Raw genomic sequence first — 16,272 nt, forward strand, 5'->3', positions numbered from 1 at the left:
GCCATTTGTGTCGGCGCTGGAAGTGTAGCACCTTATCATCGTGGAGGAGTTTGAGTGCCCTAAGGACCCTGGGAGGTATGCTGTTGGTAGGGTTTCCCAAGGCAGACTGTTTCTAGGTGAAGGGCCAGACAAAGAATGGTTCAGAGGACCCTTTGTGGAGAAAAAGAAAAGAGTTTGTGTACCTCGTCAAATGGTTACAGGGGCCCTGCCCTGGAGCCGGGTCCAGGGTAGGGGCCCCTGTTTGAGCACCTGGTGGCTGGGCTTTCACCCATGGGACCTGGCCGGGCCCAGCCCTTAATGGATTCATGGGCTTGTCCCCCCTGGGCCCACCACCTGGAGGAGGAACCGGGAGGGTCCAGTGCACTGTTGATCGGGCAGCAGTCCAAGGCAGGGCCTTGGCGGTCTTCTTGGCCACATAAGCTGTTTTTTTGGACATGGAATGTCACCTGTCTGGCAGGGAGGGAGCCAAAGTTGGTGGAAGAGCAGAGGAGAGCTGCTGCTCCTCCATGTGAGAGGAGTCAGTGGAGGTGGTTCAGGCATCTGTTTAGGACGCCTCCCTCAGGAGGTGTTCCAGGAGGAGGCCTTGGGGCCGACACAGGACACGCTGGAGGGATTATATCTCTCGGCTGGCCTGGGAAGGCCTCGGGATTTCCCCAGAAGAGCTGGTGGGAGTGGCTGGGGAGAGGACAGTCTGGGCTTTTTTGCTGAGGCTGTTGCCTCCGTGACCTGAACCCAGATAAGCAGAGGAGGACCACAATGACAGCTGTCATGAAAGCATGAGGAAATTATTAGTTTTAATACAAAAGCTACAGGATGTATAAATTAACAATAGAATATGGGAAACAGCTCCAGTCACTTTCCCTCCACAATAGAACCAAAACCTGCAGCTGTCTCTCCACCAGTTTCATTGATATCGTCATTCTGATTAATGTGGAAAGCCACTATGTCTCAACGGGCTGAAAGTCAAAGGTCCATATTAGTGTAGCACTTCAGGATTCCGCCACATTTTGGCTTAAAACAATAAGGCTAAAGTAGATTAATCAGAATCAGAAAAAGCTATCCTGCCAAGTATGATTTTACACATAGGAGGAATTTGTGGTTAGGGTTAGTTGTTAATTGTTAGTTAGTTATTATTATTGTTATGTTATTGGGTTAGGGTTATGTTATGTTATGTTATTGTTATTATTGTTATTGTTAGTTAATTGTTGTATGAAAAATAGAAGAATATAAAAAAATAATATAACAATATAAATATATGTTCACAGAAGTCAAAGCTGAACCTTAATGTAACGCATAGGGTTATGGATGCAATGATTATGTGTAGAGGCAGAGGTGGAATGTAAGAGTGTCTGGGGGGATTCTCGGCCTTGTTGATAAGGCTGGCAGCAGACAGGAAAAAACTGTTCTTGTGGTGTGAGGTTTTGGTCCTGATGGACCGCAGCCTCCTGCCTGAGAGAAGTCACTCAAAGAGATTGTGACCGGGGTAGGAGGGATCAGCCACTGTCTTTCCTGCACCCCTCAGGGTCCTGGAGGTGTACAGGTCCTGAAAAGATTGAAGATTGCTGTCAGTCACCTTCTCTGCAGACTGAATGACACGCTGCAGTCTACCCCTGTCCTTGGGGGGACTCAATTATGGCTGTGTAGAAGTACATCATCATTGTCAAGTCAAGTCAGGTCAATTTTATTTGTATAGCACCAAACCCCAACCAAAGTTCTGTCCTGACTCTGTCCAAGTAGAGCAGGTCCAGCACCTCCCTCCTTCAATGAACCTCCACCCAACAATTCTCCATCAGCAAGCACATCCTGCAACAGCAGCCACCAGAACCTTCCTTTACCAGCAGGAAGGTGGAGCAGATCCAGGCTCATTGGGGACAGTCTGTGGAAGCAGAAAGACTCCACAGAGTCAATTGTGGAGTCACAGAGGGTGATGGGGGCAGGTGAGGCTGACTTCTTACTGAAGTCCACAACCATCTCCACTGTCTTTAGAGTGTGGAGCTCTTGGTTGTTTTGCTTGCTCCAGGTCACCAGATAGATGGATAGATAGAACTTTATTGATCCCACAATGGGGAAATTTGTGTGTTACCACAGCTCAATTTCAAGAGGATCAAGAAAAGAGGAGAAGAAACATCATAAACAAAGTTCCATCTGTACAAAAAACTATATACAAGACACCAAAATATACACGGTTTGCAACTATGGGTGGAGGCTTGTAGGTATTTAGATAAATAATATATAAATACATAAATGTGTGTACGTCAGCTGTACATGTGTGTATATGCACTATAAATATGTGCGTAGGGGGGTGCACTGTGTGTGTAAGTGACTCCAGTAGGGGGGAGGTGATGGAGGAGGTCAAGTGTTCCAGTGACTCTCAGCATCATGAAGCCTTGTAGAGTCTCACTGTGCTGGGATGAACGACCTGCCAGAGCTCCTTCCTGCAGCCAGGATGTTTTAGTCTCTGACTGAAGGAGCTGCTCAGTGCACCCACAGTCTCATGGAGATCATCATCGGATGAAACGTATGCAATGATGGCTGTACCAGTCGAGAACTTCTTTAGGTGGCAGTGGTCCTAGTTATGTCTGAAGCCTGAAGTGTACAGACTGAACAGAGAGGTTGAGAGGACTGTGTCCTGTGGTGCCCCCGTGCTGCAGACTACCACATCAGACACACAGTTCTGGAGCCTCACGTACTGTGGTCTGTTGGTGAGGTAGTCCATGATCCATCTGGTCAGCTGCTCATCCACTCCAGCTGCTTCCAGCTTCCCTCTCAGCAGTGCTGGCTGAGATGGTCAGAAGGTCAACCTCCCACCTGTAGGCAGACTCATCACCATCAGAGATGAGTCCAATGAGGGTGTTGTTGTCTGTGAACTTCAGGAGCTTGACCGAGTGTTGACTGGAGGTACAGCTGTTCATGTAGAGGGAGAGGAGCAGAGGAGAAAGAAAGCAGCCCTGGGGGGATCCGGTGCTGATGGTCTTTGAGACTGAGACGTGTTTCCCCAGCTTCACACACTGCTTCCTGTCAGACAGGAAGTCTGTGATCCACCTGCAGGTGGAGTCAGGTACGTTCAGCTTCTCCTTAAGATGAAGGTATGAAAATTAGAGCTGAAATCCACAAACAGGATCCTGGCATAGTTTCCAGAGGAGTACAGGTGCTGGAGGATGTCGTGGAAGGCAAAGTTGACTGCATTGTCTACAGACCTGTTGGCTCAGTAGGCAAATTGCAAGGGTTCCAGGAGAGGGCCGGTGATGGTTTTGAGGTGTGAAAGCACAAGGCGCTCAAGGGGCTTCTTCACCAGAGAGGTCAGGGCGACAGGTCTGAAGTTGATACGTCATGTGGTCCTTGGCTTCTTGGGAACGGGGAAGTCTTGAGGGACGCTGGCACATGTCATGTCCCCAGTGAGGTGTTAAAAATATCTTTGAACACAACAGTGGAAATGAATGTTGAATTTTCTGAAGATATTGCCAAGGGGAAGGAGGTAGATGATGAAGATTAGGGGCCCCAGGACAGAGCCCTGGGGCACGTGATAAGTAAAGGAGGAGGGGATGGGTTTATGAGACTTGAGCTGAATAAACTGAGTGTGACCAGAGAGGTAAGATGTGAACCAGTCCAGGGGAGTATGGGTGATGCCGATGGAACGTAGTCTGTTGAGGAGGGTAGTGTGACAGATGGTATCGAAGGCTGCACTCAGGTGGATGAGGATGGAGATGGAGTTCAGAGTCAGCTGCCATGAGGAGGTTGTTGGTGATTTTGATAAGTGCTATGGAGTGGGCGGAAACCGGACTGGAACTGTTCATACAGGTTGTTGTGGGACAGGTGTGAATGGCGTTGGGAGGCAACTGTTTTTTTAAGGATTTTAGAGATGAAGGGGAAATTAGATATGGGGCGGAAGTTGTAGAAGTTGGAGGGGTCGGCACTGGGTTTTTTCAAAATTGGGGTGATGGCAGCCATTTTGAAGGACGTAGGGACAGTTCCAGAGGTGAGAGAGGAGGGGATGATGGCAGAGATGAGGGGGAGGTTGTGTGGGGAGGCGATCCAGTTGGCAAGTGGATGGTTTGGATTTCCAGATGAGTTCTGTGATTTCTGAGAGAGTGGGGAGATGGAAGGTGGAAAAAGGGCGTGTGAACGGGTGAAGGTCTGCTGAGATGCTGAGGTGAGGAACTAACATGACATGGTAGAGTTGCAGAAGGAGATCGTGTAGAAGTGAGAAGGGAGAGAGTCCTGCGGTTTGTTGATGTTATTGAGCAGAGAGACGAGTGACTTGCAGTTTCCTCGATTGGCAGTGATTATTCCGGAGTTGTAGTGGGTTTTGGTGCTGGCAATGGAGTCCTTATAAGGTAATACGTGGTTATTGTACATTTCCTTGTGAATTGTGAGACCAGGTTTTCTATGTAGACGTTTCAGTTGCCTACCTTTGACTTTCATGAGACGGAGTTCGGGGTGAACCAAGGGGCGGAGACAGAAAAGGAAACATCTGTTTGTTTGTTTTTTTTGGTTTTTTTTTTTTTAATTATTTTTTTTATTACGGAGGAGTGTGCAATCAGGTCAATACACATTTCAACATTGAGACGGTTCAACTGTTTTTCATCTTCCATCTTGTGGGCTTGAGGATCAAAAATGATTGGGGTACAAGAAGAATACAATATTTGGACAGTTGTATATATACATTCTATAGGCAAAAATACATCTTTTTAACAGAATAAACATAATGGTTACATCTCTATATCCATCTTATCAATTTATTTTTAGTCAGAAAAGTTACAATTGCTGATTTTTGTATGCAGTCCATCTTGACCAGAGTTGTGTAAATTTGTCTGTTTGTAGTCGAAGGGAGAAAGTAATTTTCTCCATGACGTCGATTTCTTGAATTATATCCTCCCATTCTTCTACTGTGGGGGAGTCAGGGTGCAGCCAATGTCTGGTTATGGTCTTTTTGCCAGCTAATGTTAAGATGCTAAATAAATAGGTATTAAAGTGACCTGAACAAGGGTCAACCTTTCCAAAAAATAATGTATGAAAGTTGAAAGGTACTCTGAAATCAAATATGTTTTCTATTTTATTGTGAAGCTTTGACCAAAAGATTTTAATTGGTGGGCATTCCCAGAAAATGTGCCTATGGTTGGCATCCTGACTCCCACACTGTCTCCAACACTTTGAATCATTCCTTGTGTATGGTTTTTGTTTAGGAGTAATGAAGTGTCTTATTAAACATTTCCATCCAAATTCTCTCCAGGTAAATGAGTTTGTACATTTCCATAAAGAGTTACAATAATTCTTCCATTCTTCTTTTGAAATGATAAAAGTACCCTCCGTCTCCCATTTGTTTTTTATGTACTCAGTTGAATGGGATTTTTTCATTATAAAGCCTCTATACAGCCTAGATATGTTTCCTCTTTTCATTTCTGATTTGTATGCTGCTATAAACTCTTTTAATATAGGTTCTTCCTTGTCTAGAGGTTGATTTTTCAGTGTCTTGTCATAGTAATTTCGTAGTTGTAGGTATCTGAAAAAGTCTTGATGTTCAAGAGAGTATTTATTTTTCAAAGTTTGAAAACTCATGTTTCCTTTCTCTGTTATTGAATATAATGTTGTGATTCCTTGCACTGTCCATTTTTGAAATGTGGAATCAGATTGATTAGGTTTAAAGTTTGGGTCATAGGCGCACCATCTCATTAACCTAAAATTTTCCTGCAAATAGTAGTCCTCTCTGATGGACTTCCAGATCTTCAACTGAAATTTAATCCAGGGGTTTTGTATCTTGTCTATAACTATCCCTAAATCTTGATTTGCTAACACTGCTTGGATTGGTTGGTCTCTCATCAGTGAAACTTCTATGTCTTTCCATCTGGAATTGTAGTCTTTATTGCACAGATTTAATAACGGTCTTATCTGGGCTGAGAAAAAATAATCCTTCATGTCTGGTAAAGCCATACCTCCTTCGTCTTTTGGAAGTTGGAGAGTTTTATATCTTACCCGGGGTTTTTCCGCTTGCCAGATAAACCTAGACAGTATTTTGTCCCATTCAATAAACTGTTTTTTGGGGATATCGATTGGGAGGGCTTGAAATAGGAAGAGAATTCTTGGGAGAATATTCATTTTGACTGTTTCGATTCTTTGAATGAGACTAAAAAGAGTGTTACAGCTCCATCTCTGTATATCAGATTTTATTTGAGCTAAGAGTGGATCATAGTTAATTTTCCCCAGTGTTGTTATTTCTTTAGGCAATACCACACCTAGATATTTTAATGTAGTCTGATCCCATTTCAACTTAAATCTTTCTTGTAACTGTTTTGTAGGAGTAAAATTAAATGTCAGAATCTGGGTCTTTTGAACGTTGAGCTTATATCCTGCATAGAGACCGAAAGAATCTAGTATTTTCATTAGATCAATGAATGAATTTACTGGTTAAGTAAAGTAAATCAGTATATCGTCTGCATATAATGCAATTTTATGTTGTTCATTACCAATTGTGACACCTTTAATATGTTCAGCTTGTCTGATCCATTGAGCCAACGGCTCTATATAAAGAGCAAAAAGTAGTGGTGACATTCCGCAGCCTTGTCTTGTTCCTCGTTCTAATGTAATTTTATCCGATAGATATCCATTTATCTTTATTTGAGCAGTTGGTTTTCCATATAATGCACTAATTGCATGAATAAATTCTTTTGGGAAGCCAAATCTCTCATGTACTTTGAATAAGAATTTCCAATTAACAGCGTCGAAGGCCTTCTCCGCGTCTAAACTGACCAGCAAAGCCTGTAACTTTTGTTCTCTTACATGATTAATTATGTGTAGTGTGCGTCTTATATTGTCGTGTGTTTGTCTGTGCATAATAAAGCCTGTCTGGTCATTGTGAATGAGATGAGGAAGAATCTCCTTCACTCTCTCTGCAAGAATTGAAGTGTACAACTTATAGTCAATATTTAGAACCGATATTGGCCTAAATGAGCTACATTCGTGCTTGTCCTTTCCTGCTTTAGGAATGACAGAAATGGTGGCTTCCGGAAACATCTGTTTTTTAGCAGAGCAAAGAAATTAGGAGTGAGGTAGAGTCCAGTGTTGTAATGAGAGACTGGATCATCAGCGGTGGATGGATTGTGGAAGTCAGGAGGAGCGGATATTTGAGTTGAGAGTGGCATGGTTAATATTCTTTATATTCTGGAATGAAATGCAATGTGTTTTTTTGGAGATGGAGAGAGTGAGTTTCACTGTAAATGAGAGGCCAAAGTGGTTATATGGGGAGCTCATCAGCTGTAAGGTCGGAAGAAGCGACACCAGAGCAGCAGATTAAATCCAGGATGTGGTATGTCGCCCACTACGCTCTGCATGCGAAAGACGCCTGGTGCTTCCAGCCCAGCGCTGCTCCAAATCTCTAGCCAGACTCTTCTCTTCTGTTGTTCCCAAATGGTAGAACGAACTACCGAACTCTGTGCATTCTGCTGAGTCCCTTTCTACTTTTAAGAGGCAATTGAAGACTCAATTGTTAAGGGAGCACCGAGGCACTGAACCTGACTCTGCTCCTCTTTGGGGTAGAATCAGTCAGAGGGTCCAAGACCCAGCACTTAGTGACTATGTAGCACTAACTGGGTTGTGTCATGTTGTATGTTTGTCCAAAAAAAAAAAAAAAGGGAGGGGGGGGGACACTTCTTCTGCCACTAGATGGCAGTACCTGTGACCAAATCACAACTGAAGCACTTTAGCGCTGCTATGGGTTTTTCTTTAATTAAGTCTAAATTCTTGCTTGTGTTGTACGTCGCTTTGGACAAAAGCGTCTGCTAAATGAAAATGTAGAATTGTAGAATGTTGCTGACATCCAAAAATCTCTAAACAGGAGGTGAAGTCTCTGGTGAGAGGCAGATTGGCATTGTCCATGTGGATACTGAAATCAGCCAGTAGGGTTATGTTTGGTGAGCGTTGACACGTTAATAAAGCGTTAACACTGACACCTAAAATTTTTACATTGTTCACATTCATGCTCTTACTTAATTAAGGATCTTAGTACTTTTTCCATCCCAACAGGTCAGGGATCAGTGCTTCAGTGACTCTAGCGCAGTAAATATTGTTTTATTTATGGCAGCCTGCCACATTAAAACACCGGCACCACGACATGATTTTCTCTTTTTGGAGATGCGCACCTTTCTCCATCTGTTTAGAATGAAACTCTTTCTTTGGAGAACTCTCACGAGATTTATGTCTGTTGTTTCTACTAAAATAATCAAACTCGCTACCTTTGGCGGGTCTCTGGTTTCCTTTTAGACACGATGCTCTCTCTTTCTGTCAAAGTAATGACAGCAGACTGTAGCCAGCAGGATGTCTCTGCAGGGTTTCACACACAAAATTGATTTGTGCGGACAGTCAGGTTTTGGCATTTTTATTTTTTTAATCAGTCCGAGAGGATGACAGCGTTCGCGATTGATGAGTGATCAGTCTGCCCTCCTCTCCATATAAATCAGCTGTTTAATACCGCATTTAAGTGCCCACCCTGACATGCAAAACAAATTACAGTTCAGATTTAAATGTTTTGCCTTGAGGAATTTTAGTAGTCAAAAAGCTGTAAGAATGAATTCTGTCCGCATCCTTGCTGGAGGCAGCCAGTGTTTTTCCTTGACGAGCAACGATGCTGAATGTGGAGCTGCTGTAATTACTGAGAATGGGTTGCATCCTGGGTCTGAAGGACATGATAGCATTACCCAAACATGTAATGATAATTGTTTTTAACTCATTAGTTGATAAAAATACTAATTGAAATGATGGAAGTGGGGCGCCAGCTGTAATTGTCTTGGACACTGACAGGTGGCAGTGTCCCGCCATGTCTGATCTCAGTGCCAGTGGAGCAAGATTGTAAAAGACAAAATGTGAAACAGAAACTGTAGCACAAGTTAGAATGGAGAGTTTCTCACCAGCTGGTTGGAATTTGTTCTTCATGTCCTGATGATTAATGAGAGACCTCCACTCAGGTGAGACTGACCGAATCTGCCTGAGCAGCTGACCAGGGGCCGGATTCACAAAACCTTCTTAAGAAAAAAATCTTCTTAAGTGTCGTTTTTTTCTTAAATTAAGTCTTAAAAAGGAAATAGAGAAAAAGTTATATTCTTTAAAAAGGTTCTTAAATATTTTCACACCTTTCTTCATATCTTTCGTCTTAGGAAAATACTTAAGAAAAATGGTATTCTTGAAATCAAAGTTTTTTTCTTGATTTTTTCCTCAAGTTTAAAAGAACCCAGACCTGTCTTAAACTGCCTCAGTGAAAAGGTGAGCCTCTAAGATCAGATTTATCCTTTACTGCCTCAGCCACTTTGGCCCACCCCCTCCTCTTGTAAAACAAAGAAATTCGTAAGTGGTGGGGCTGTTCTTAAGAAGATATGGAGGAGCTGCACTTAAGAACTCTTTTTAGAACTTCTTCCTGAAGAACAGATTGGTGAATCTGGCAGCAGGTCTTGATGTTCAAGCAGTTTATGATGTCAAAATCAGCTGATACATAAGTATGGCTGCAGTGATCAATTGTTTATGTCAGTTTTTGTTGTATAATAGTCAAACAGTAAAAGTCACAGATCTGAGCTTTTCCTGAGTGTGACATCGTAAAGATAGAGGTGCTCCGCCTCTGGCGTTGATTTAACGCCTCCATCTGTGTTTCCTATCTGGGTGTTTGAGGTGGAGCTCTGGAGGAAATTAATCTGCACCCACCTGCCCTTCACACACCTCTGGTCAAGTGCTGTGAGGTCAGAGCCCGCAGCTGTGAAGCACCACCACACCCTGGGTGAGCTCCTAGCAGCTCGCTAAGCTCCGCCTCTGTGACACCAACACTTCTGCTGCACTGCACTCTGCTGCTGCCATGCTAACCCTGCACATCTCTCCACAAGACAATGGATACAAGCTTCAGCCATGGTCCCCCCCCCCCCCCCATCTACTGCTTGTTAAAGAGGCCTGTAGAACAAAATCTAAGAGCTCCAAGTCCATGGCTGCATGGGTGGGTGGTGCCAGGTGTAAAAGGGTTGTGTTAAGTGTTTTCATGCATCTCGTGTGATGAGTGTCTGAACGTGTTGGTTTACAATGGCGCTTGTCTTCACTAAGGGACGGACAGGCGTGTGGTTTTGAACCACTGTTTGGCCAACACACACCAATGACACTGAACTCAGGAGGTTCAAAAACTAGAGACACACCAATCGTGTTTTTCTTGGCTGATTCTGATTTGCCATGTATTTGTTTGTGTGACTTGCTGATACTGATTTTTGCCGATTCTGATTTTCTGTCTAAGAATTCTACTTGACAGAATATAAAAACACAAGAATCAACCCGTCTTCAATGAAAATTTTTAATTTCATAATTACAGAAAATATTACTCTGAATGTTTTCCCCGAAACTGCAGTAGTTACTGGATCTTTTCTGGAAGAGGAGCTAATCGACTTCTCCTGAAGGCGAGTCTCTGTGTATCAGCTGTGGCTGATGAACCGGAGCAGCTGGGTGCAGCAGCAGGAGGCAAGGCAAGGCAATTTTATTTGTAGAGCCCGTTTTCACAAACAGTTTGTCTCAAAGGGCTTCACATGGCATCATAACAACATCCTCTGCCCTTAGACCCTCACATCGACTGAGGAGAAACTCCATAGAAAACCCTGAGAATCTGAGAAACCTCAGGGTGAGCAACAGAGGAGGATCCCTCACCCAGGACGGACAGACGTGCAGTAGATGTTGTTACAGACAAGAAAACAGTTTACAATACAGAATGTGAGAAACACGGAAATGTTAATAACAGCTGAAGAAGGAAGCTTCTGGTAGGGGAGGCAGGGAGAGCAAGCCAGCTTGATGGGGGACTGGATGGTAGACTGGTTCATGGGAGGGGAGGCAGGGAGAGCAAGCCAGCTTGATGGGGGACCGGATGGTAGACTGGTTCATGGAAGGGGAGGCAGGGAGAGCAAGCCAGCTTGATGGGGGACTGGATGGTAGACTGGTTCATGGGAGGGGAGGCAGGGAGAGCAAGCCAGCTTGATGGGGGACTGGATGGTAGACTGGTTCATGGGAGGGGAGGCAGGGAGAGCAAGCCAGCTTGATGGGGGACTGGATGGTAGACTGGTTCATGGAAGGGGAGCGCAGGCCGGTGTAACAGTAGGGAATAGGGGGGGGGGGGCAATGCAAGCGGCGGTTGGGGCTCTGGTGGATCTGTGGAAACACAGAGAGACTGCGAGACACCAAGGCCAAACTACAAAGTGCAACAAGTAGTGGTAGTGACAGTTCCAAAAATGTGCAGGGAGGAGAGAGGGGGAGAGGAGAGGAGAGGAGAAGAGAGGAGAGGGGGGAAGGGCTCCATGTAACCTGATGTGTCCCCCAGCAGTCTAAGCCTGTAGCAGCATAGCTATCAATGGTTCAGAGCTACCTGAACCAGTCCTAACTGAAGGCTCTGTCATAGAGGAAGGTCTTAAGCCTGGACTTAAACGTAGTTAAAGTGTCTGCCTCTCTGACCCATGGAGAGATGCTGGTTCCACAGTAAAGGAGCCCGGTACCTGAAGGCTCTACCTCCCAGTCTGTTTTAGAGATACTGGGAGTCACTAACAGACCTGCATTCTGGGAGCGGAGTGCTCTGGTGGGACAGTAGGGACTAATGAGCTCTTTCAAATAGGATGGAGCTTTATCATTGAGAGCCTTATAAGTTAGCAGAAGGACTTTGAAGTCAATTCTAGATCCTACAGGAAGGAGAGAAGCTAAAGTGGGAGAGATGTGTTCTCTCTTCTTAACTCCCGTCAAAACCCTCGCTGCAGCGTTCTGGACCAGCTGGAGACTCTTTAGGGAGTATTTAGGACATCCTGACAGGAGAGAGTTGCAGTAGTCCAGCCGAGAAGTGATAAATGGATGCACCAGTTTTTCAGCATCACTCTGGGAAAGGATATTCCTAGCAGGAGAGGCTGCAGCCTAGTTCTGGACTCTGAGCCTTGCCTACTAGCATTAGCTGCTTCCCTTTGCTAGCTTCCTCCAGATGGGCTGATGGAGTTTGAAAGGTCTGATTAGGTTGTTTGCTGTTGCTGGTTCCCCCACAGTTTATTTTGGTCCTACATGTTTTATTAATTGCTATCTTGATCCTGAATATCACTGGGCTTGGCTGCACTGTGTTGTGGCCGCCATGCTGATCACACTGGTCCTTCATAGCTGCAACCTCCTCGGCCTCCTCGTACCTGCCTGATTTAATGACTGGCAGGGAGCCACCGGATCTAAATGAAGACTTTCTGTCCCCTCGCTTCCTGTACCTGGCTGTCACACAAAGACTAATGTTGTTCTATAGAGTTTTGTTTATGTAAAGCTTTGAGGCGGGCTGTCCAGCAGCGTCCGCCCGGCCATGTCCCCACCCCCAGCACCTTTCATGCCGTTCCATTTCCTGTATTCTGGTATCAACAACTATGTAGCCAAATGCACTTGAGCAAGGTCGAATGTGGTTTTTGTGTGATCCACTTGAGGAACTGCAACAAGCTTCCACCCTCTACCAAAGCCTCAAAGGAGAAAATGTGGAGTTTAGAATTAAGTTTTCACAAATGGTCGTGGCTGTCTGGTACCTAACGGTCACCTGTTTGATTCCGTTTTCTCCCTGAAATGATGCTGAAGTGTGTTTGAGCAAGAAACTGGATCACTAATTGTTACTGATGAGGTAATTGGTGTCATTCATTGTGTGTCTGTGTGTGTTGTCACAATCGTAGAATTTCAATATTTGATACGATACCAAGGAAAAAACTCAATACTCAATTCCGTTTTCGACACCCCAGGGAAAAAAATGTCAAAATAAAAGGCATACGAATGTTTAATTTAACGTCTAGAAAATACAAACAATAAATAACACACAAATCACATTTATGACAACACATTGGTTAATTAAGCGGCTGACATCAAGTTGTGTGCCTGTTGGCATTTATCATAATTCAGGGCTCTGGAGTCTCAGACATTCACCGTGTGACACGCATTCAGCCACTTCACAAGCATGACCATGCGTTTCTCACCCTTAAATCTCACGTTGGGTCCTGCTGGAGTACATGTCAGTACAAGACTGTCAAGTTTTGAACAGAGTGAGATTTTGGTGGTGGCTGTGGGGTTTTGGTGGGGACAGTGGTCTTATCTAATAAATGACACATAGATTCTGACAAACATATTTATTTAATACTTAATGAAGCTGTGTGTTTGTGAGAGAGAGAGAGGGAGAGAGAGAGAGAGAGAGAGAGAGAGAGAGAGATCTAATTGTCTAGAGTACCATTACAGGAGCAAAGCACCAGCTCCCTTACAGATACGCTGCACTTATTGCCTGCTAAACTGAGATTTGCAGCAAGAATGCTGTTGGTCCACCAGCCGCAGGGGAACCATGGTGCCCAGTTAGGAGGTCCGCAAGTGCTGGCCTGGTCCAAACCGGCCAAGAATGAAGCTATTCTCTGACAGCTTAGCTCTGGCCCTGGCCAACTGCCTCCTCATTGGCTGCTGGCTAATTGTTCTGCGAGGTGTAAAACCTGCTCACATTCTTGTCTGATGAGCCGTGGTGTTGCCCGAGAGCTGCCAGCACATGGCAGGATTTTTCCACAGAAGCAGTAATGTGATGGCTCGTCCCGCTCAGCCTGTTACAGTTGTCAGATCCTTCCTTCCTGTCACTCATCACATGTGACAAAACGCTGGATGTCCACAAGATTCCAGCAAGTGAGTGACATAGAAAGATGTTAGACAAAGGAAGATGTGGTCTGATGGGAGTTTGAGTCCTCCCAGACAGTCACATGATGGCAGCTAACTTAACCAGCTAACAATCATTAGTCACTGTCCATCAACCTATGATTGATTTATATGTATATGTTCTACATAGTTTAACATCAACTAGCAGCGTCGCAAAGTCCTGGAGTGGTTCAGCAACCTCAATATTAACACAGCAACATTAGTCCTGATGGCTGCTGGTCCTCAACCAGCCTGGTGATGCTGGTCACATTCAGCAGTGATAGTAAATCGCAGTAATGAATTGCTGGCACTAAAACACAATGCAGAAATCATAGCAGAGACCTGAACTGGTCTCCTCCTGAGAATCCTGCCCTGTGGGCCCACAGGATCCACAGAAACTGGACAGGAAAAAAACCAACAACAAAAAAAAACAGGTTGTCTACTTTACAAACACTTTAGTCGAAAATCCTCACTGGACATGGAAGTGTTAATAACAGTTGAAGAAGGAAGCTTCTGGAAGGGGAGGCAGGGAGAGCAAGCCAGCTTGATGGGGGACTGGATGGTAGACTGGTTCATGGGAGGGGAGGCAGGGAGAGCAAGCCAGCTTGATGGGGGACTGGATGGTAGACTGGTTCATGGAAGGGGAGGCAGGGAGAGCAAGCCAGCTTGATGGGGGACTGGATGGTAGACTGGTTCATGGAAGGGGAGGCAGGGAGAGCAAGCCAGCTTGATGGGGGACTGGATGGTAGACTGGTTCATGGAAGGGGAGGCAGGGAGAGCAAGCCAGCTTGATGGGGGACTGGATGGTAGACTGGTTCATGGGAGGGGAGGCAGGGAGAGCAAGCCAGCTTGATGGGGGACTGGATGGTAGACTGGTTCATGGGAGGGGAGGCAGGGAGAGCAAGCCAGCTTGATGGGGGACTGGATGGTAGACTGTTTCATGGGAGGGGAGGCAGGGAGAGCAAGCCAGCTTGATGGGGGACTGGATGGTGGACTGGTTCATGGGAGGGGAGGCAGGGAGAGCAAGCCAGCTTGATGGGGGACTGGATGGTAGACTGGTTCATGGGAGGGGAGCGCAGGCCGGTGTAATAGTAGGGGATAAAAAAAAAAGAAAAAAAAAAGCTGCAAGCAGCGTTGTGAGGGCCTGAGCCCCTGGCCTGAATCCCAGGGTGTCCTGGTCCAGTGTGGAGGCCTTGTAGTTGAGGAGTTAGAAGCCTGAGTCTGATCAGAGAGTGAGAGCAGAGCTGAGAGCTGGCCCTTTAAGAACCCCTCCCCACTGCTCTGTCTCTGATCTGTGCTAGAGTGGAGAGCAGAGCTGAGAGCTGGCCCTTTAAGAACCCCTCCCCCACTGCTCTGTCTCTGATCTGTGCTAGAGTGGAGAGCAGAGCTGAGAGCTGGCCCTTTAAGAACCCCTCCCCACTGCTCTGTCTCTGATCTGTGCTAGAGTGGAGAGCAGAGCTGAGAGCTGGCCCTTTAAGAACCCCTCCCCCACTGCTCTGTCTCTGATCTGTGCTAGAGTGAGAGCAGAGCTGAGAGCTGGCCCTTTAAGAACCCCTCCCCACTGCTCTGTCTCTGATCTGTGCTAGAGTGAGAGCAGAGCTGAGAGCTGGCCCTTTAAGAACCCCTCCCCACTGCTCTGTCTTTGATCTGTGCTAGAGTGAGAGCAGAGCTGAGAGCTGGCCCTTTAAGAACCCCTCCCCCACTGCTCTGTCTTTGATCTGTGCTAGAGTGAGAGCAGAGCTGACAGCTGGCCCTTTAAGAACCCCTCCCCACTGCTCTGTCTCTGATCTGTGCTAGAGTGAGAGCAGAGCTGAGAGCCGGCCCTTTAAGAACCCCTCCCCCACTGCTCTGTCTTTGATCTGTGCTAGAGTGAGAGCAGAGCTGAGAGCTGGCCCTTTAAGAACCCCTCCCCACTGCTCTGTCTTTGATCTGTGCTAGAGTGAGAGCAGAGCTGAGAGCTGGCCCTTTAAGAACCCCTCCCCACTGCTCTGTCTTTGATCTGTGCTAGAGTGAGAGCAGAGCTGAGAGCTGGCCCTTTAAGAACCCCTCCCCACTGCTCTGTCTTTGATCTGTGCTAGAGTGAGAGCAGAGCTGAGAGCTGGCCCTTTCAGAACCCCTCCCCACTGCTCTGTCTCTGATCTGTGCTAGAGTGAGAGCAGAGCTGAGAGCTGGCCCTTTAAGAACCCCTCCCCCACTGCTCTGTCTTTGATCTGTGCTAGAGTGAGAGCAGAGCTGAGAGCTGGCCCTTTAAGAACCCCTCCCCACTGCTCTGTCTCTGATCTGTGCTAGAGTGAGAGCAGAGCTGAGAGCTGGCCCTTTAAGAACCCCTCCCCACTGCTCTGTCTCTGATCTGTGCTAGAGTGGAGAGAGAGGAGGAGCACCAGGACTGGAGTGAGACAAGAGGAAGAAGTCGGCATACGCTGGTCCAGAGGGACACAGAACACCATGTTCTTGGAGGGGTTTTTGTCAGGAATGCAGTGGTGTGGTTGTTAGAGCTGTGGGATGGATGGTGTAGACGTTTAATGACGGTGTAGCAGTGGTCCAGGGTGTTGCTGCCTCTGGTGGGACAGCTGATGTGCTGTTTGTACTTTGGAAGTTCCTGGTTAAGTT

The sequence above is a fragment of the Aulostomus chinensis genome, chromosome 2, assembly GCF_037954235.1.
Source record: "Aulostomus chinensis isolate RoL2024-O1b breed Wild chromosome 2, RoL_Achi_v1.0, whole genome shotgun sequence".
Lineage (NCBI taxonomy): Eukaryota > Metazoa > Chordata > Actinopteri > Syngnathiformes > Aulostomidae > Aulostomus > Aulostomus chinensis.